Here is a 20,594-nt window from a genome sequence, read left to right as displayed (position 1 = left end):
CCCGGGACTTCTTGTGGCGCGGCAACGCCGACGTCGAGGACTGGCTTGCGATATACGAGCGAGTGTATGAGAACAACAGGTGGATCCAACAATGTTAATAGCAAACCTGATGTTTTATCTGAGGGAAACTGCGAAGCAATGATACGATACGCATGAAACTGACCTAACAAGCTAGCATGTCTGCAAAGAAAAAATGCGAGACATATTTGGCAGACCTGTCAGTCGTCAGTTGGCAGCAAAAAAGAACTTGCATGCTGCGCTCAGACGTCCACAGAATCCCGTGTCGTTTACATACAGGATGTGCTGGCTCTCTGCCCCAAGGCTGATAACATGACAGAGGCTGACAAGATTGGTCACATACTAAAAGGTATTGCAGACGACGCCTTCAATATACTGATGTGAAAGGATTGTACGTGTCACTGTGGATGCAATTATAAAAGAGTGCCAGCGCTTCGAACAAGCGAAAGACCGCCGCGTCCTTCAAAATTTCGACAGATTGCCCAATACCGCCGTGACATCTTCGTGCGAAGATCCACCGCGGTTCGTTTAGCCGAGAGGACCGGAAGATATAACGCGTATCGTTCGCCGTTCGCTTGAGGCCATCGCTCCGGCTCCAGTTCGTACCGACTGTCGGGAAAGCGTGCCCGCTATCTCGCTTATACAAGCGGTCGTTCGGGAGGAAATAGCGGGTTTGGGCATTCCATCTCTCTGATCGGTCCACCATACCAACACCTACCAAATTTCTCTAGCCGCTCGCTCCCAGACGCAAAGCTTTCCGCCACTCCGTCGCAACCCAGCTGACTGGCGCACAGCGGATGACAAACCCATCTGTTTTAATTGTTCCGGTATTGGACACATTGCCCGTCATTGCCGTAACCGCTGGTCGTCGCCTCCTCGGTGGTTGTCTCCGATTGACTACCGCCAAGTACCAGACAATGGCACTTTATCGCCCTACACGCCGCCTAGGAACATCAACGCCGACAGTGCTCCACCAAGATCCAGCCGCTCCCAGTCTCCGCAAGGCCGTCGGTCCCGTTCGCCTCTCGTTCACCGCTCGTCGTCCCCATCTGCAACCGGTAGCTTCCCTTCCGGAAATTAGGTGGTGCAGCTCCCGGAGGTGAAGCTGCAAGTCCGACCCGGCCCACAAATCCTCTGTTGACCCTGCCTACACGTGGAAACCTACTGAACATTGAAGTTGATGATGTTCCTGTTACATCTCTCGTTGACACAGGAGCGCAGCTTTCCGTTATGAGCCCTGCTCTCCGTCAAAGGCTCAAAAAGGTACTGACGCCCGCCGTACCGTGCACTGTGCGAGTCGCCAATGGGAGTACTTCACCTGTTCTTAGAATGTGCACAGCGTGTGACCGTTGCGGGCCATTATAGCGTTGTTTTATTTATCATCCTTGAGCACTCTCCACATGACCTAATTCTCGGCCTCGACTTCCTTTCGAAACACTCTGTCCAAATTGACTGCTCCGCAGGTGTTGTGCAGCTGGATCTGCCGCTTCCTGCCGACGCGACAACTTGTGCTTCACCCCGCTTATGTTCTGCTGAGTTTGCAAGGCTGTCTCCACAGGCGGCTACAAATGTCCTCCTGACGCCCTGTCGTCCCGTACCTGATGGCGAGTACGTCGTGTCACCGCTTACTGACGTGGTTTTGTCACGCAATATTGCCCTACCGAGCACCTTAATCCGGATCCTCGAAAACTGCGCTCGCGTGCCCATCCTGAATTTTGGATTTTCGACGCATGTGCTGCTACACGGTATCGCCATAGCACTTATCACGCTTTGGAAGGATTTGAGATTTTTTGGCCTCTGAATCCTTCCTCAGTACCAACGGACCTTTGTCACCCACTCCTTCGGGCTCGACGCCTGCGGACGATGTTTGTAAGATAATTGCCCCTGACCTTCCTTCCGAGCAAACAACAGTTCATAACCTCCTGGCATCTTATCGGGATATCTTTGATTTGGACGACCGTCCACTTAGTCAGACATCTGTTGTCACGCATCGCATCAACACCGGTGACGCCAGTGCCATTCATAGGCGGCCATATCGTGTCTCCGCAACAGAAAGGGCTATCATACAGAAAGAAATTAAGATGATGGACAAGGACATCATTGAACCTTCCAGTCGCCCGTGGGCATCACCGGTTCTCTTAGTAAAGAAAAAAAAACAACTCGTGGCGCTTCTGCGTTTACTACCGTCACCTCAACAGGATAACAAAAAAATTGCCGCGTATCTGCGTGCTTCGTTGCAAATGTCGTCGAAAGACGATAGTCTTCTGCCGGCCGTACTTCATGAGTGCTGGCCTGATCCGCGGCCACCCGTGATGCTGTTCTCGTACCATTTCAGTCCTAGCATGATAAATGCAATGGAGGTTTGTTTGAACAGATTTCATTTTACCGCATTATTTCATCAAGCGGCCATTTATGTTTGGCCCTGCCTCAGACAGCGCTTCCTTTATGTTGAATCGGCCGCATCTGGCTGGCATTGATAAAATTGAGGAGGCGCTGCGTGAGACATGGACGCCATCTGGCAATACATAGGGAAACATGAGCTTGTGCAGAGGGTTTCCTTCCTCCATGGCAGAAGGCGCTCGTCGGCGCGCAGTCGGGGAACGTCGTTCGTCGGCGCGCATAGCATGGCATTTTCAGCGCAGCTTAAGAAACTAGGGTCTTTAGAGTTACGTATCTGTATTTTCTATTAAAGGTACACACCTCCTAATACTTACCTAGTGATGTTGCGCATCAGATATGCGTAATGTTTAGTTTGTGATCGATAACGTTCACAAGTATGATCAGCCGTACCAGTTTAAGTAGTGTGGGCGGTAAGCAAGTGGTCCAACTTTGCCCGGGTGGCTGAATCGGGTGACAGACAGACAAACAAACAAACAAACAAACAAACAAACAAACAAACAAACAGACAGACAGACAGACAGACAGACAGACAGACAGACAGACAGACAGACCAACTTTTAAGCGTTTAAGTTCCCCAAGAAAGACTATCATCTTTAAAAGAAGGATGTTTATCCCCGGCCTGGCATTGACGACGCTCTTGACTGCCTTCACGGATCCCAATACTTATCATCAATTGACGTCCGCTCCGGCTATTGGCAGATTAGCGTCGATGAGATGGACCGCGAGAAAACCGTCTTCGTCACACCGGACGGTCTGTACCAATTTAAAGTCATGCCCTTTGGATTATGCAATGTCATTAAAGCGCATTATGGACTCTCTCCTGCGCGGCTTGAAGTTGTCTACATGCCTCTGTTACCTCGACGATGTGATTGTGTTTTCGCCGAACTTTGAGAGCGACCTGAGGCGCCTCATGACCATACTCTCCGTGGTTTACAGGGCTGGCCTTCAGCTAAACTCCTCCAAATGAGATTTCAGTCGACGTGAAATTACCATGCTCGGCCATCTCGTAAACGTGCTGGCCTCCAACCTGATCCACAGAAAGTTCACGCCGTGCGAAATTTTCCTGTACCTTGTTTAACAAACGATGTCCGTAGTTTTATGGGCTTATGCTCTTATTTCCGACGATTTGTAAAAAAAACTTTGCCGACATCGCTCGCCCTCTCACTGACCTTCCTAAAAAATGTCTCTTTCTCTTGGGGACCATTGCAGGAGAAAGCCTTCTCTACCCTGATCGAGCGGCTTACAACTTCTCCGATTCTGTCACACTTTCGCCCTTCTGCGCCCACTGAAGTACGAACTGACGTGACTGGTTATGGCATCGGCGCTGTCTTCGCTCAACGTCAACGGGGCCAAGACCGTGTCATCGCTTACGCCAGCCGCCTTCTTTCCACGCCCGAGCGAAATTACTCCATCAGTGAGAGGGAATGTCTCGCGCTCGTATGAGCGGTCGCGAAATTTCGGCCGTACCTTTTCGGTCGGAGCTTTTGCGTCATAACCGATCATCACGCCCTCTGCTGGCTCTCCTCTTTGAAGGACCCAACTGGACGACTTGCACGTTGGGCATTGCGTGTACAAGAATATACATTTTCCATTATGTATAAGTCAGGGCGCCTGAACAAAGATGCTGACTGCCTATCCGGCCATCCCGTGGATCAACCGGACGATACCGATGCAGACTCTGACATCAGTATTCTGTAACTCTCCGGCTTTCTCCATATTGGCCACGAGCAACGCCAAGATCCTGTTCTTCGAACACTTATGGAACGCCTAAGCTCCTCGCCTAATGCCCATCCCTCCGGATGTTCACCTTGCGCGATGGAACTTTATACCGTCGTAGCGTTCGTCCGGATGGCCCGGAGCTCCTCCTAGTCGTTCCAAAGCACCTTCGACTGACCGTGCAGCAGCAACTTCATCACGCTTCTACTGCTGGACACCTGGGCATCACTCGTACTTACGGCCGCCTGCGGCGCCGCTTCTTCTAGCCCGGCATTTATCGCTCTGTGCGCCGTTATGTCGCTTCTTGCGACCTGTGTCAGTGCCGGAAGACCCCTGCTATGCATCCTGCTGGTTTGATTCAACCAATTGATATCCCTACAGAGCCCTTCTTCCGTGTGGGTCTCGACCTTCTTGGCCCCTTTCCGATTTCCATGAAAGGAAACAAATGCATTGCTGTAGCAACAGATTATGCCACGAGATATGCCATCGCACGAGCGATGCCAACCAGCTGCGCTACAGATGTCGCCGACTTCGTACTATATGACGTCATCCTGCACCACGGCGCCCCTCACCAGTTACTCACGGATCGTGGCCGCTACTTTTAATCGAAGGTCGCGTGAGGATCTGCTCCACTCCTGTTCTACAGAACACCAGCTTGCTACCGCATACCACCCTCAAACGAACGTCCTCACCGAACGACTCAACCGCACACTAACTGAAATGCTGGCCATGTACGTTTCCGATGATCACCGCCACTGGGACGGGGTGGTGATGTTAATGTAGATGGTGTTAGTGCCTTGGTGTTAGTAGCACATACCCACTCTGGGGGATTGGCCAAGAACCGGGTAGTTGTATTATTTATAAAATAATGCAAACATAAATTTCGGAATATATACGCATATGAGAATGAATAGGTAGAATATATCAGATGACTTGAATAGAATAAAGGAATAAATGATGACTACAAAAAAGAAATAAACAGCTAGTCATCAAATTTTATAAATATTTCGGAACCCTAAGCCCTGATTTTATCATCTAAATTTTTCTGACCCTGCAATGTAATCCTGGATGGCATCGACAACCTTCCTGTCGCTGTGCTCAAGGGTAGAGGCCCCCAATGATAGTAAATTTTGAGCATTTAATTTTAATCTAAGAAGGCGGAACGGTGTTTCTAAGATTCTTTTGCGCAATTCAGAATATCTTTGACAGACAATGAGAAAATGATGTAATCTTTCATGTTGTACACAATGGAGACAGTTCGGTGAGGGAAACAGACCAGCTTTGTGTAGGTAAAAATTTTTAAATGTAATTCTGCAGCGTAGTCTAGCGATTGCGACTTCAAGTTATCGCGTTTGACAGAGTTTGCTATTCCAATAATGCGACAAGTGCTGAAAATCTGAGGAGTTTGTTAAAGAAGGGGCGTGAAATTCACGCAGCGTCATTTTTCTCCGAAATCTAGCCCCTATGGTGAAAGCTGAAACCGGTAAGATTTGAATTACCGGGCCATTCAGGGACGCTTTCGCCAACGAATCTGCCATTTCGTTTAGAAATAGGCCCCTATGCCCTGGCACCCACACCAATCTAATCAAAGCAAATTGAGGGGGCACTAACCATCTGAAAGCTCACAAAACCGGGGAATTATCGGAACCTGTGAGGGAGGAGCACAGAGATAAAGAATCCATCACGACCACTGTGGAACGTGTTGATGTATTGAGTTTACGGAGGTCTAGAACGATAGCTAAAAACTCCGCTAGAGAGATAGGTACAAAGTCTGGGAGGCGAAGAGAGAATGACAAATGAAGAATAGGAAAAAATATTCGAATTCCACACTTTTCTTCCCCCTTCTTCTTTCCCTTCAGGGTAATGGTGATGTTACGGTGAAGGGAAAGAGGAAGAAGACTCTGGCTGTTGCCTGAACGCCATATACATCGCTTGTAAATATACATTCTTCTACACTCGTGGGCCTGCTTTCTTCCTGCAAGAATATCTTATAATCTACATTCATCAAACTTATGGACCGATAAGACTCTACTGACTCTAATTTGGAAGGTTCATTGGTTCTAGGGACTAGTATACTACGGGACCTATTTTGAACGATGGGGGCATTTGCTTAGTATCGTAGATTTCCGCTATAACATGGTAAAGAATTTCTGCTACTTCATTCTTAAACACTTTATGGAACGCTGACCTAAGACCATCAGGCCCAGGCGCCTTCCCTTTGCTCAAATCTAGCAAGCCGGTTCTAGCAAGCTAGCAAGCCGGTATTTGCACTGGCTGACCTCCTTGTCTTTCTTTCCCTTTCTTTCTCTCTCTCTCTTCAATTGCTTGTTTCATTTCATCTTCAGTTTTTGTCTTTCAAGCACTAATTTTATATCTTTGTCAAGCCTGGGCATTTGTTTAACGTTGTCCTTTGTGAATACATCTTTTGATGATTGTTGGAGTTTAGTGACGCAAGGGCCAGGTATGGCCAAAGAGCGCTATGCCAGTGTTCGCAGTGAAGTGATGAATTCAGAGAAGTAGATGTGACGTGGCTGTAAAGGGGCCTAAAATAGTCGCTGTAAAGTGCGCAAAATCTACGTGTAATAAGATAATGGCAATGACTAGTGACGTGTACTATGAACATAAAAGATGCGCTGCTAAAGCATGATATGATATACAAAATATGTCAGATATAAGAATTGCCAAGAAACACTACTACCTAAACACAGCCCTTGAAACACAAGGGCCTGGAGGCATGTGCTTATACAAAACTACTATCACAGCGGCATCCTCTGGAGAGAGGATGCGCTATGAATTTATTGGGCTTATAACATGCAGGACCACGTCGTTTAAGAAACCGAGAACTGCTTTGGTATTAAACAGCGGTTCCTCACCAAGAAACATATTGGGATGCAGAGGGACATGATAGCGGTAAGCTAAAGGGAAATGTTTTTTTTTTCTATCAGCTTCGGCATCCCGACACTCCAGGAGAACGTGGAGGACGGTTAGCCTCTCACCACATCCACCACAGGTTGGTGGTTCATCTCCGGTCAGCAAAAAACTATGGGTGCCAAATGGGTGTCCTATTCTGAGACGACAGAATAGGACATCAATTCACCGTGTTCTCATTGCAGAGGGCCAGAAACCTAACTATGGCTTAATCAAGTGAAGCTTAATATTTGTTTCCGCATCCCTCAGGCGTTGCCATTGGCTTCGCAGTTTCTTACGCAAGAAAGGTTTCAAATCTGTTGCAGGGACAGCAGCTGTAGGATTAATAGCGTGCGATGTTATTGACGTGGCCATTCGGTCAGCTAGCACATTACCATCGATGCTTCTATGGCCAGGCACCCAGCATATAACGACATGCTGGTTTGATACATACGCTCTACACAGTACAGAATAGAGCTCAATGAGTATAGGGTTTTTCTGTTTACAGGCAGACTTCAAAGCTTTTACGACACTTCGAGAGTCTGTAAATATAATTGATTTTTGAAGTTTTATTTTCCTTATATGCTTCACAGCCAACAATAGTGCATAGGCCTCAGCCGGAAAGATACTTCTTTCCGGGTGCAGTACACCGGATTCCGAAAAGGATGGTCCGACGGCTGCATAACACACCCCGTCACGTGACTTAGAAGCGTTTGTATAAAACTCTTCGCATGTGTACTTGGACTAGATTTCAAGGAAATGCATTTACATATGTGCCTCTGGTGCATGCTTAGTGACCTCTACGAACAATGTGTCACAATCTATGAGCTGCCACTGCCACGGCGGTAACAGTTTCGCAAGAGCCATAAAACAGTGTTCAAGCAGGGGTACACCCATTTCCTCACTAAGATTCCGCACACGCGAAGGGGGATGTTCAATGTTCGCGTGTACTCTAAGAAAATATGTAAAACTACTATATGAACGCTGCAGACGAAGTGATCACTGATTCGACTCTACGTAGAGGCTCTGGATCGGACTTGTTGGGAAAGCACCGGTCGCGAGGCGGATGCCCAGCTGGTGAACGGGGTCTAATATCTTTAATGCACTTGGCGTTGTGGAATTTTAAATTATAGCTGCGTAATCGAGGCGTGAGCGGGCAAGACTGTTGTACAAGTTCAGGAGGCATTTTCGGTCACTACCCCATGTTGCGCGCGACAAAATTTTTAAAAGGTTCGTCGTCTTCAAACACTTCGCCTTCAAATATTTAAGATGGGGGATAAAGGTAAGCTAAGGGTCTAGAATTATTCCCAGGAATTTGTGTTCACTGCTCACGGATAATTCGTTTCGATTGATCGTGAGATTTGGCACTGGTATGATGCCTCTTTTGTTTGAGAAAAGTATGCATGTACTTTTCTTTGCATTTATTTTAAATCAATTTACATCAGCCCATTTAGACAGTTTTTTTAATCCAAGCTGCACCTGTCGTTCGCAGATAGCAATGTTACATGATTTGAAACCTATCTGTACATCATCGACATACACCAAATAAAACATGCGGCGTGGAATAACTGTATACAGGGAGTTCATTTTTACAATAAAGAGTGTGCAACAAAGTACACCCCCTTGTGGCACGCCTGCCTCCTGGGTGAATTTTCTAGATAAAACATTGCCCACTCTTACGCGAAACATGCGGTTAGACAAGTAGCTTTCGACTGTGTTTAGCATATTTCCACGTACCCCCATCGTGGAAAGATATCGCAGAATCCCGAAGCCCCATGTCGTGTCGTACGCTTTCTCTAAATCTAGAAATACAGAAAGTAAAAACTGTTTATGAATTGACGCATCTCTGATGTTTGCCTCGATGCGAACAAGGTGGTCTATTGTCGACCTACCTTCTCGGAAGCCACATTGGAAGGGGTCTAGCATTTTGTTATTTTCTAGGAAACCGATTAAGAGCCGGTTTATCATTTTTTCATGCAGCTTGCACAGACAGCTTGTTAGAGCTATTGGCCTGTAGCTGCTAACTAAGGACGGGTCTTTGCCTTGTTTAAGTACCGGGATGACTATGGCTTCTTTAAGTAATGTTAAGTAATGATGCGCCTGAAGAAAAAAGAAAGTTTTCAATTAGGCTACCTCTCGCATCGCAACGCGAGTCTCCCCACAAAGTGTGATGTGCGTTTCAATCTCCAACAACTATGTATGGCTCCGGAAGTTCATTTATGTAGTTTTGAAATTCGGTTTTATGTAGTTGATAATTGGGAGGGATGTATATAGAGCTGATAGCGACCAGCTTGTCAAACAACACCCCTCGGACAGCAACTGCCGCTAGGGGCGTATGAAGTTTTAATTCCTGGCAGGCAATACCTCTGTCGACTACAATAACCACACCACCAGAAGACACGACTGTGTCATCGCGGTCTTTACGAAAAATAGCGTATTGCTGGAGAAATTTGGATTGTGTAGATTTAAGGTGTGTCTCTTGAACGCACAACACCTTAGGATAAGACATGTGTAGGATTTCTTTGACGTCATCGAGGTTGTGTAGGAGTCCTCTGACGTTCCATTGTATTATTTGTGTATTCATGTTGAAAGTCTTTTTTGTACTGTGTGTTTAAAAGAGACTAATTTAACTTACAGAGCCCTTGTCGGGCCCTGTGATGTGGGCTTTTTCTTTTTTGGAGCGATCGCGAGATTCTCGCCACTCCTTAGGCGCTTGCGGCGCCGCCTGGCCGGCTGTTGTGTCCATCGAATCTTGCGAGGCACTGGACACGTGCTCTTGCGAGCGGTTGGTTTGACGGGAAGCCTCGTCTCGAGGGACGAGGCCCTCGAGGCCACCAGCCTGGACGTTGATGGCCCCTTCTTTTGAGTTGGCGGAGCAGTGCTAGATGCAGCCGCCAAGAGGGGCGGATGGCGTCACTGCCAGTTCACTGCGTGTGGGCCGGACAGCCGCTGGAAACCGTTGTGTCACTGCCCCCTAACGCGCCACTTCGGCAAAGGTGTTCTTGGGCAGGTAGGATACCCGCCTGCGTGCCTCCTTGAACGTTTGATTCTCCTTTACTTTAATTGTTACAAATTTCCTTTTCTTTTTTCCAGGATGGTCACGACCTAGAGTATGCGGCGTGCTCCCCATCACAGTTCACACAATGTAGCGAGTTTTCACAAGACTCAGATGAGTGTTAATGAGCACTGCATTTCGCACACGTTTGGCAGCCTCGGCAGTTCCGAGAGCTGTGGCCGAATCGCTGACATTTAAAGCATCTGAGAGGATTTGGCACGTATGCCATGACACGAAGTTTGATGTATCCGGCCTCGATGGACTCGGACAGGACACTTGAGCCGAAAGTGAGCACCAGGTGCTTAGTCTTCATTTCTTTGCCATCGCGCCTCATCTTAATTCTTTTAATGTTTATTACATTCTGTTCACGGAAGCCCTCCAAGAGTTCAGCCTTGGTTAGCTTCATTAAATCATCTGAGACAACGCCACGGGAGGTGTTCATAGTACGGTGTGGGGTAAGTGTTACTGGGACGTCCCTAAATGACACTAATGTCGGCAATTTGTCATATTGTATTTCATCGTGGAGCTCCAGAAGCAGATCACCGCTTGCCATTTTCGATGTTTTGTAGACTGGGCCAAGAACTTCAGTCAGAGATTTTGAGACAAGGAAGCGTGAGATCATTTTCACTCTTTTCAGGATTATCAGAGTGGATGACGTGAAACCGTGGAAAGTTGTGTGTTCTCTTGCCAAAAAATTTAAATTCATCTTTGGTGCGCCCTCGTTTCTGAGGGCGATCAGGGAGTTTAGGGAAAGCGCTGTCCATGAGTATAGCTGGGATTTTCGGTAACGATACCAACCACCCACCAACGAGCCCAACGCGGGGACTTGACAGGAGTTCCTGTAATGGGAATCTTTCCAACGCCAGTTGTACATCACTGCTATAACCAAATACAGCATAACCAAGACTGGCTAGCGACACAAAGTTAGCCCTTGCCGCCCAGAAATTTGGAAGTGAGGAGAAGATAACAGAAGACAGGAAAGAAGAGACAGTGAAAGAGAAAGAAAAAGTGTTTAGAGGGGTACAGGAAAAGGCGACATCCGATTTCCTCCAGGTGGATCAGTCTGGAGGTGCTGTCTATGTGAAGCAGAGGTCGAAGAGGTGTGTTGCCTCAGGGGGCCTTAGAGGTCCGAACACCCGGCATCGGCTCAACCTCCAGGATCCCCCTTTCCCCAGACACGGCTAAGCCGCGCTCGCCTACACGCGGTAGGGTCCAACCCTCATGAATACATATTTTACGTGCGCTTCGATGCCGAGCAAACTACGATATCGCTCTACAAATGCTCTTTCAATGACATTTTTATCTGCCGATACCTCGTTTTGGTAGCGAATTTACAAATGCTCTTTCAATGACACTTTTATCTGCCGATACCTCGTTTTGGTAGTGAATTTCCCTTATTCGTTCTTTGTTGCATATCTTTTTTTCTTCGCCAATCGCCCTCTTAGTTGGTCTTTCTCCTAACCAAAGCCACTCTGAACGCGCTCTAATAACAGCACACTTTATATTTTTCTCCTTCCATGTGTTCCACCGCTCTGTTAACATCTTTGGCTTCACTTTTGAACAAACGCGACATTGTAGTCTCTGCATCCAAAAGGAAATCAAGTATAAACTGTAGTTCTTTTTCCTTTTGTTTTCTTTGTATCGTAGTGCGCATGATCTATCTATTGCACTCAGTTTAACGTTGCACTTGAATTGTTCCCAAGCCGCAATAAACTTGCGTGATTCCTTGACATTACTTCCTATTTCTCGCGCACTATCTGGACAAACGTGTCATCGTTTAAGAGCGCTTTATTTATTTCCGCAGTTCCCAGCTAAATGCAGTGATTTGGGTTTCCTACCTAATTCAAACGTTACGAAACTGTGATAACTAAAACTAAAATGATTTACAGCATAGTTAGAACAGAAAGACAGAACGCTTGAAGATATATAAACACGATCTAATCGAGCATGGCTTTCGCCCTGAAAATAGGTAAATTGCACTTGAACTCCATGGAATATGTCCCCTACGTCGTCAAGGCCATATACTTCCACCAACGTCGGAAGTTGTAAAGCAATTTTGTCACGTATGGGTTCATTTTAACTGAGTCTTTGTTATGCAAATAACAAAGACTCGGTTATGCAAATACAATTACAATTAAATGCAAACACAATTAAAATCGCCAAGCAAAACAAGTTGTCTGTTACACTTAAGAAAGGCAGCGACGTAATAAAAAATGTATTTCTTTCTGAAATTTCGTTCGGCGCGTACGCACATATATGATTCGCCATCGTGCTTCATTTAAAGAAAAGTCGCATAAAACTAGCCTCCCGTCATCAGAGATGATAACATTCTCTTGAACAATTCCGATTTCTTGTTTCAAGATTACACAACCGCCAGACTTTCCCACCGCATGGCAAACACAGATGTTGAAATCTACTTTGTAAGTTTCGACCATGCAGTCCGCCGGCTCCTCAATGTCTATTTTTGATTCCTGCAGGGTCAAATTATCGATGTTATTTTCTTTTAGCAGACGTCTGAACTGCACTTGCCGCTTTCTTGCTGTGAGACCACGCACGTTCAGCGTGCCTATTCGTAGTGCCGATAAGGTATTGGAATTCATTGAGAGCGATGAGTCAAGCGGACGGCTCGGCGACTTTGAGAAACTGTGAGGACGCGCATTACGCTGTCAGTTCGTGCTATTTCCGAATGCTTCGCCAGGCATTTTCCTTGTCGGTAGACATGGCGACGCTTCGTGTTGCGCATCCCGCTGCAGTCTAGTGATGTCTGTCGCACAGCATCCCCCGCTAACGTGGAGGCACTGTCGGTGCAGTTCTCCTGTCTGGAGGCATGTTGGGTTTCACCTTCAGCGAAGTCCTTCGGAGGGGGTGGTCTTTGGGGGTGGTTCACCGGTGTTGGCTTTTTCGCAGTTGTGTTCGGCGGCATTTTCACGTGGCCTCTTTGAGATCGCGACGGCTGGGTTGGTTTTTCCCCCTTCTGTGTTGGTGTCTTCCGTTGCGGGTCCGCTCATTTTGGTCTCGCCTGTCTGGCCAATGGCAGCAGAGTTGCTCGTATTTTTCTCGGTCTCTGGCGTGCTATGAGGTTCATCGTTGTTTCCCTTGTCACTAACTGGAACATTGCTTAGTTCCTTGCTTTCGGTTGTAACTGAAGGCGCCCCACCCGACGTTGACGGCTTCTCGCCTCCACTAACGGTCTCCTCCGCGTCGACTTGGTCCATGAGGTGCTCCTCGACGGTGTCGCTCCGTCCAGTTTCGGCCACACTGACGTAGCTACGCGCGCACTGACTGTCGTCGTGGCCATAGCGACGACAGAGCTTGCAACGAGGCACTCGGCCCTCACGTCGTATATAACCGATGCCATGATGCCGGAGGCAGAGCGGCGGTCTGCCAGGGACGTGCACGAGCGCGCGGTCTTCTCCGACGCGGAGTTGATGCGGCAGGTCTTCCACGGTTACGCCCACCTTCAGACGTAAGGACACCAGACGGATGCGGGAGCTTTGTGGTTGCAGCCTGCAACTCGCCACTTTTCCCTCGACATTTCGCTGACCTTACCGAAAGGCGCCAAGGCAGCTTTGACTTCGTCGTCCGGAGTCGTATGTAGAAACAGCTTCATCCTGATGTCTTGGTTTCGAGGGTCTATTACTATGCATCGGTGTTCTTTTACGCTGAAGGCTTGAGAAAACAAACTCTTTGTTTGCCCTTTTCGTCCTTGAAAGTGACGGCCTAGACGTGGTTCATCTGATAGGGCGCGCGAGTGCCTACTGAGCTAGCAGGCCACATGCGAAGAATGGATGAAACAGTTAAACGACAAATTTGTGGCGCTCTTGCTGCGCGTGGGCGGCGGCTGCGCGAGAAAAACACCGACTACGCATAAATAAAAATAAAAAGGGAAATAACGACTGAAGGCGTTAGAGCGCGCATAAGCATAAACACCGTGGCCTGCGCAGGGATCGTACCTGCGACCTTCGCGTTATTAGCACGATGCTCTAACCGACTCAGCTAGCAGGCATTCTTTTCTTTATTGCTGATCTTTGGCCCACAAAAAAATATACAAATTCACAGAGAATCGTTAAATACAATCACAATCACAATATCAGTTAAAGACGACCACTTAACTTGTGCGAACGCGCATATGCTAAAACCGTCTCATCGTCAATTATAATTCCACACGTGGCAACCATTCTGGGATACATTCCAAGAACTTTTGTTCTTCGACAAAGACCCGTATGCTTTCTTTAAAATACTGGCGTGCCTCTCTTGCGTCGAGATGAGCCTGCCTTACTGCCATTGTGCATTTCCAAATGTTATGCAGTGCCAGAAGCATTATCATATTGAACAGGATGCTGTCATCACTTTCTATTGGAAAGTAGCAAATCCCATACGCGTCGAGGGGTAATTCTTTTTTGATTGTGCGCTGGAGCCCATCCCAAAGTAAAACAGCCTCCCAACAATCGAGGAATGCATGCTCAATTGTCTGCTCCTTTCTGCATATTATACAATGGGTGCCCCAGGGAGCAAAAAAATCCCTTTCAGCCATCCATGTTTTGACAGGGAGCGTTCCTGTGTGTAACTTAAAAAAGAAAGTCTTAACACCTGACGGTATTATCATCGCCTTAAAGCGCTTTAGAACATTGTGCCCAAGGCCTGCACTGTAAAGGGACCGATATAGAGGCACGGGTAGAACCACATCACAAAGGTCCTTGTAGTTTTTTTTTCCGGTTGAATTCACTCAAGTATTCAAGTGAAAACCACGCTAACCAAAACCTACAAGAAACCACAACTTCACGAAGAAAACCATAAACACCACCATGCAAACTGCCGGCTGAGACAACCATATTGAGCAAGTATCTCCCCAGGCGAAGTTGACGGACAGTGTATAGAACGGGTTTTTTGCGTCCCTGAAGTTTGGCCAAATTGTCCCGGTAATCTTCGACATGGTAGGGCGGGGCTCTGGGATCGCCATGCATGAAAACGGTGTTTGCGACGATGCGTCCGGATGAAAGATTGGGAAGAACAACCTGATAATCATCAGCATTAGACGCAAAAACCTGTTACCGCGGCCCGTTTGGGCCGCCAGAACCGCTCCGTGGGAGCCAACCATCCCGCGACCGTTTTGCTCGAAAGCCGGAACTGGAATGACTCAGCTAGCAGGTCACATGCTTTTTTTTCTTTATTGCCTTTTTTGCAGTACAAAAACAGACTTTACAAACAATAAACGAAAGGGCTAAAACTAATTTGAATGTCTAATTTGAATGGTCTAATTTGAATGGCTTGTGTTAAAAACGTTTTATTTTAGCCAATTCGTTCAGCAGCGGAATCCATTTGGGTTGTTCTCTTTTGGTCTGATACACATCTCTTAGGTAAATAATACTTTCTATGAAGTATTCCCGTGCTGATCGGGCATGTATATCGGCATGACGTACCGACATTCTTGTTCGCCATACACTGTGGAGCACGAGCAACATGAACATGTCGTAAGGAACGTCATTCTCGTTTTCGATGGTCAAAAATCAGATACCGCATGGCGTGACAGGGAGGTCCTTTTTTAAAGTGCACTGCAAGATGTCCCATAAAAAGACAGCATCCCAGCAGTCTAGGAAAATGTGGTTGGTCATTTCGGGTTTTTTGCAGATAAGGCAATCTATCGACCACGGAACGAACAGCCCCTTCTCCTGCAGCCATGGTTTAACCAGCAGTGTCTCACTGTGCAACTGGAAGAAAAATGTCTGCGCAGATGCACGAGTGGTCATCATCCTTACCCTTTTTAGAACGTCCGGCACTTTCAGCACCGATACGGTATATGGCTCTGAAGATTGGCTCAGGCAACATAATGTCACGTAAATCTTTGTAAAGGCGCTTTCGCGTGACAGCCGATAAGCACTCCATTGAGAAACGTACTTTCAGTATACTGTAAGCCCTCACTATTTTTATAAATAACCGTGCTGGGTACAGCGCTGTACACATCTAGTTGACACTACAAACTCCGGAAGTTTGTTGCTAAGAACAATTTGCGTAAATGTGCGTAAAAAAGGGTCACTTTGATCTCGCATAAAAATAAATCTCGACACTATTTGTTTCAAGAACAGATGAGCTAAACCGAGACCAACTTTTTATTACACTGTAAAATGAGTTTGTCGGCTTGTGCGCTTCCACACTGATCCCCAAACAAAAACTGCTAAATCCCGGTGCAATTTCTGCACATGGATTCTAGACATAAACAGAAATTGGAGATCATACCACACTTTCCAAAGAATGAACCCGTTTGTAAACATGGAAAATTGTTTGCCACCCCTACTTCAAGTTTTCACGCGTACATCTTCACAGACCTCACTTAATGTATTAGATGGTGTCCTTTTAATGCTGCATAGGAGCACCTAGATACCTTGCAGGTACGATGGACCAGTTCATATTTGCAAAATATTACGGGGTGGACTCCCAACACCCATGCCATAGGCCGAGGCATTTGTCCCGCTTTACTGCACTTCCCGTCAACTTACAAAACGAAACTACAACACGCATCGCTTCACTGAGGCTTTCTTTATCGTGGCAAAAGACGGTACGTCATCGGCATATGGAGCTTGCAGGCCACATGCGAGGAATGGATGAAGCAGTTAAATGAGAAATGTGAGTCTCTTGTTGCGCGTGGCTGGCGGCTGCGCGAGACAAAAAAAAAACGACGGCGCTTAAAGAAAAAGAAAAACTAAAAATAACGACTGAAGGCGCTGGAGCGCGCACAAAAAGAAACACCATGGCCTGCGCAGGGATCGAACCTACAACTTTCGCGTTATTAACACGCCGCTCTAACCGACTGAGCTAGCAGGCCTTTTTCTTTTTATTGCGATAGCAATTATATGGACACTTCAACCGGATTTCTGCCGTCGGTGTCGCCGTCGTCGCCGTCGCCGCCGTCGCCGTGAGGTTCCCTATAGATAAAATCTTCGCCGCGTGCCGTATGCCCGAGCGGAAGCGTGCGGGGACGCGCGCTATCACGGAGAGCGAACTCACTCAATCTCCCACGCGCAAGCAAGGAAGCGGGAAGCCAGCGCCGGAGGGAGCGGGGGGGGGGGGGGGGCGCACTTCCACTCTGCCAACAACCGCGCTCGTCGCTCGCTCGCACCGTCTCTTATCTCCACACGGCTCTGACCTTTATGCGCCGTGCATTCGCTGCTCAGTTTCCGTTGAAGCGATAGCCCGCACGTACCTTCGCCGCTGCGGCGTATCCGCTTGCTGCCAGAGTTTTGACGGTCGGTGTCTGCAGTCATTCAGTGTGATCTATTCATGTTTGTGCGCGCTCACACCACGCTTGTTCATTCAGTTAGTAATAGTCGGGCCACATTTTCCAACGCATGCTACGCATGCAATGCTGCCCGTATCGGCAGTGCAGCGCTACAGGTGTGTCCCTTCGCACGCGCTGCCCACGGTAAGCGCTTCTCATCAACACCACCGTTTCACACGCGCCTTCTCGTGGTCATCGAGTCTCTCTTCATGTCGGTCTACTTACGCCGCAGCACACCTGCTTACTTAATCAGCTCATGTTTACTACAATTCATATTGCTACCAAAGCCGCTCACCTTACTTCGTATGACATTGCTGTGTCGCTATCGCATTCATTGCTTCGCCCATAGGGCGAAACTGTGACATTTTTTATTCCCGTCTTCGACGTTCAAAATCAAATTAGGGTTACAAAGGTTAAAAAGTGCCAGCCACACTTTGGCCTACACAGCCCTAAAATCGTTTCAGCGACACCAATTCATCAAGTACAGACATCCATTGTGGTGGATCAGGCAGCGATTTATAAGCGTCTCTCACATAAACAACACTTTCTATGAAGTGTTCGCGCACAGGTATAACAACGATGTCTGCATTTTCAAATTGCATGCGAATTTTCCACATAGCGTGGAGGCCCAGGACCATAATTAGGTCATACGGTACTTCCCCGGAGGCATCCACTGGCAAGAAGAATTCCCTACGGGTCCAGGGGTAACTGTTTCTTCAGAGTTCTCTGCAGAACGTCCCAGTGAAAGATGGAGTCCCAACAATCTAGGAAAACATGTTCTATAGTTTCTGTTTTTTTTACATAAAAAGCAGTCTGTGCTCCATGGGATGAAAATGCCCTTGGTATGAAGCCAGGTCTTAACGGGAAGTGTATTTGTATGTAATTGGAAGAAGGACTTAGTTGATGGCCGTACTGGCATTTTCTTCACTCGTTTTAGAACGTCCTACCCGGGGCCTCCACGATGTGGCAAACGGTACAAAGGCAAAAGGAGCATCGTGTCCACAAGAGCTCTGTACATTTTTTTCTTTGTAACGGTGGACAAATACTGCTGTGAAAAACGCACATTCAACATCCTATATCACAGCACCACTTCACGCAGGTATCCAGTCACAGTTTCCGGCATGTTCCGAGTCGACGAAACAACGAATCCCGAAAGAAGTCTGCTCAGCCGTACTTGTATTAGTGTTCGAAGAAATAGATAATTTTGATCCCGCATAAACACAAAGCGTGAGAAAATTTGTCGCGGAAACAAGTAAATCAGACCAAGCCCACCTTTCTTGACCGGGAGAAACAAATTTGTTCGACTCGTCCTCTCCCAGGTAGAGGCCCAAATGAAAGTAGCGAAAATGCGGTGAATTTTTTGTACGCTTACCCGCGCAGCAGACAACACATTCATAACATATCATATCTTAGAAACTAAAAAAACGTTGCAAACAGTGGCTCTAGAAAACCATTGACAATTGCTTTCCTCTCCAACCGACTGCCTTTTCCTTTGCTCTCGAAACTTGGTCGAGCCACTATGGTTCGGGCTCACGGTAACTTCCGAGAGGCACCCCCAGGTACTGTGTAGGTAACCTTGACCAATTCAATCGAGAATAGGTCTCCGGCGTGTCTTCCCAACTCCCCATGCCAGAAGCCACAGCTTTTATCCCAGTTTATCTGGGCTCCGGTTGAATCGTAAAACTTTTCCACTACAGTAGTTGCTTCTTTACTGCGGGCTCTATTTGTGCAGAAAATCGCGATGTCTTCTGCATACGCGAATATTTTAACATGTAGTGCCTGTAGTCGATAACCTGCTATGCGTTCGTTGTTTTTAATGGCCAAACACAGTGGCTCGAGATAAGCAGCAAACAGAAGGGGCGAAAGCGGGCATCCTTGACGCACCGACGAGAGCCCACGAAAGCTATCGGTGAGCTCCCCATTAACAATGATTCGCGTTGAGCAGTCTTTCTAAGCCATCGTGACGCCTTCCGTTATGAAACTGCCAACGTTCGTATGTTCAAGTATGCATAGTAGAGCCTTGTGCGAGACGAGGTCGAAGGCTTTTCCCAAATTGATCTCCATCATCGCGACGTAATCGCCAATCGCATCGCAACACTCTAGCACACTTCGAACCACGTGCACATTTGTTGTAATACTGCAGCCTTTAATGCCACAAGTCTGCTGCGGCTTTTTTTCTTTATTGCCGGTCTTCGACGTACACAGCTAACATATACACTTTACAATGATAAAAGCAATGACCGTCTTGGGTCCTTGCAAATAGTTAAAAACAATTGATCGCCACTAGTTCATCCAATACATGTATCCATTCGGGTGGTTCTTTTCTCACTCGATGAGCTTCACGCAGATACAGCATGCTTTCCATAAATTGATCTTTCGCAGGAGGAATAACTAGCCTCTCATGGCGCACATCCATTCGAGTCTTCCAGACACTGTGTAAACACAGTGCCATAAACATATCACATGGCTTATCTGCGTTTTCAGTTGTCAAGAAGCGGATGCCATACGGTGTAATCGGTAATTCTTTCAACATTCGTTGTAGGATGTCCCATAGGAACACTGCATCTGAACAATCAAGAAACATATGCTCAATGGTTTCCGGTTGCCTGCATCTCAGGCAGTTCACGGACCACGGTACAAAGATTCCCCTTTCCCTCAGCGATGGCTTCACTAGAAGCGTTCCAGTGTCTAATTGAAAGAAAAACGTTTTTACGGATGACCGTACCGGCATCCGCTTCACTCTTTTCAGCACATTTCTTCCACTGGATTCAGAGTAGTACATTGAACGATAAACAGGCACCGGCAATGATACATCAAGTAAATCTTTGTACAGTCTTCTCCGCTTAACAGATGCAAGGTAATCCATTGAAAAGCGCGCATGTAAGAATTGAAAAGACAGCACGACTTTTAGCAGGAAGCCTCTGAGCCTAGGTCCTATAGTGTAATTTGAGGACACAACAAATTGAGGCAGCGCGTTACGCAAACGTGTTTGAAGGACTGCGCACAAAAACAGATCTTTTTGATCACGTAGAAAAAATGTGGACACGACTTGTCTTTAAAAAATGTCACAGTTTCGCCCTAAGGGCGAAGCAATGAATGCGATAGCAACACAGCAATGCCATACGAAGTAAGGTGAGCGCAGCACACCTGCGCCGTAAGTAGACCGACATGAAGAGAGACTTGATGACCTCGAGAAGGCGCCTGTGAAACGGTGGTGTTCATGAG

At 47.2% G+C, this 20,594-nt stretch overlaps 2 non-coding genes across 2 annotated transcripts; both read right to left on the bottom strand.

The window, feature by feature from the left end:
• Nucleotides 1–14,028: 14,028 nt before the first annotated feature.
• Trnai-aau (transfer RNA isoleucine (anticodon AAU)) lies at nt 14,029–14,102 on the bottom strand. The gene has a single exon. It is a non-coding gene; the product is annotated as a tRNA-Ile (tRNA).
• A 2,740-nt stretch (nt 14,103–16,842) lies between these two features.
• Trnai-aau (transfer RNA isoleucine (anticodon AAU)) lies at nt 16,843–16,916 on the bottom strand. The gene has a single exon. It is a non-coding gene; the product is annotated as a tRNA-Ile (tRNA).
• Between the last annotated feature and the right edge of the window lie 3,678 nt (nt 16,917–20,594).

Source organism: Dermacentor silvarum, chromosome 1 (genome assembly GCF_013339745.2).
Source record: "Dermacentor silvarum isolate Dsil-2018 chromosome 1, BIME_Dsil_1.4, whole genome shotgun sequence".
In the NCBI taxonomy this organism is placed as follows: Eukaryota; Metazoa; Arthropoda; class Arachnida; order Ixodida; family Ixodidae; genus Dermacentor; species Dermacentor silvarum.
The sequence above is the reverse complement of the archived record's forward strand: the minus strand, read 5'-3'. Positions and strand labels throughout refer to the sequence as shown.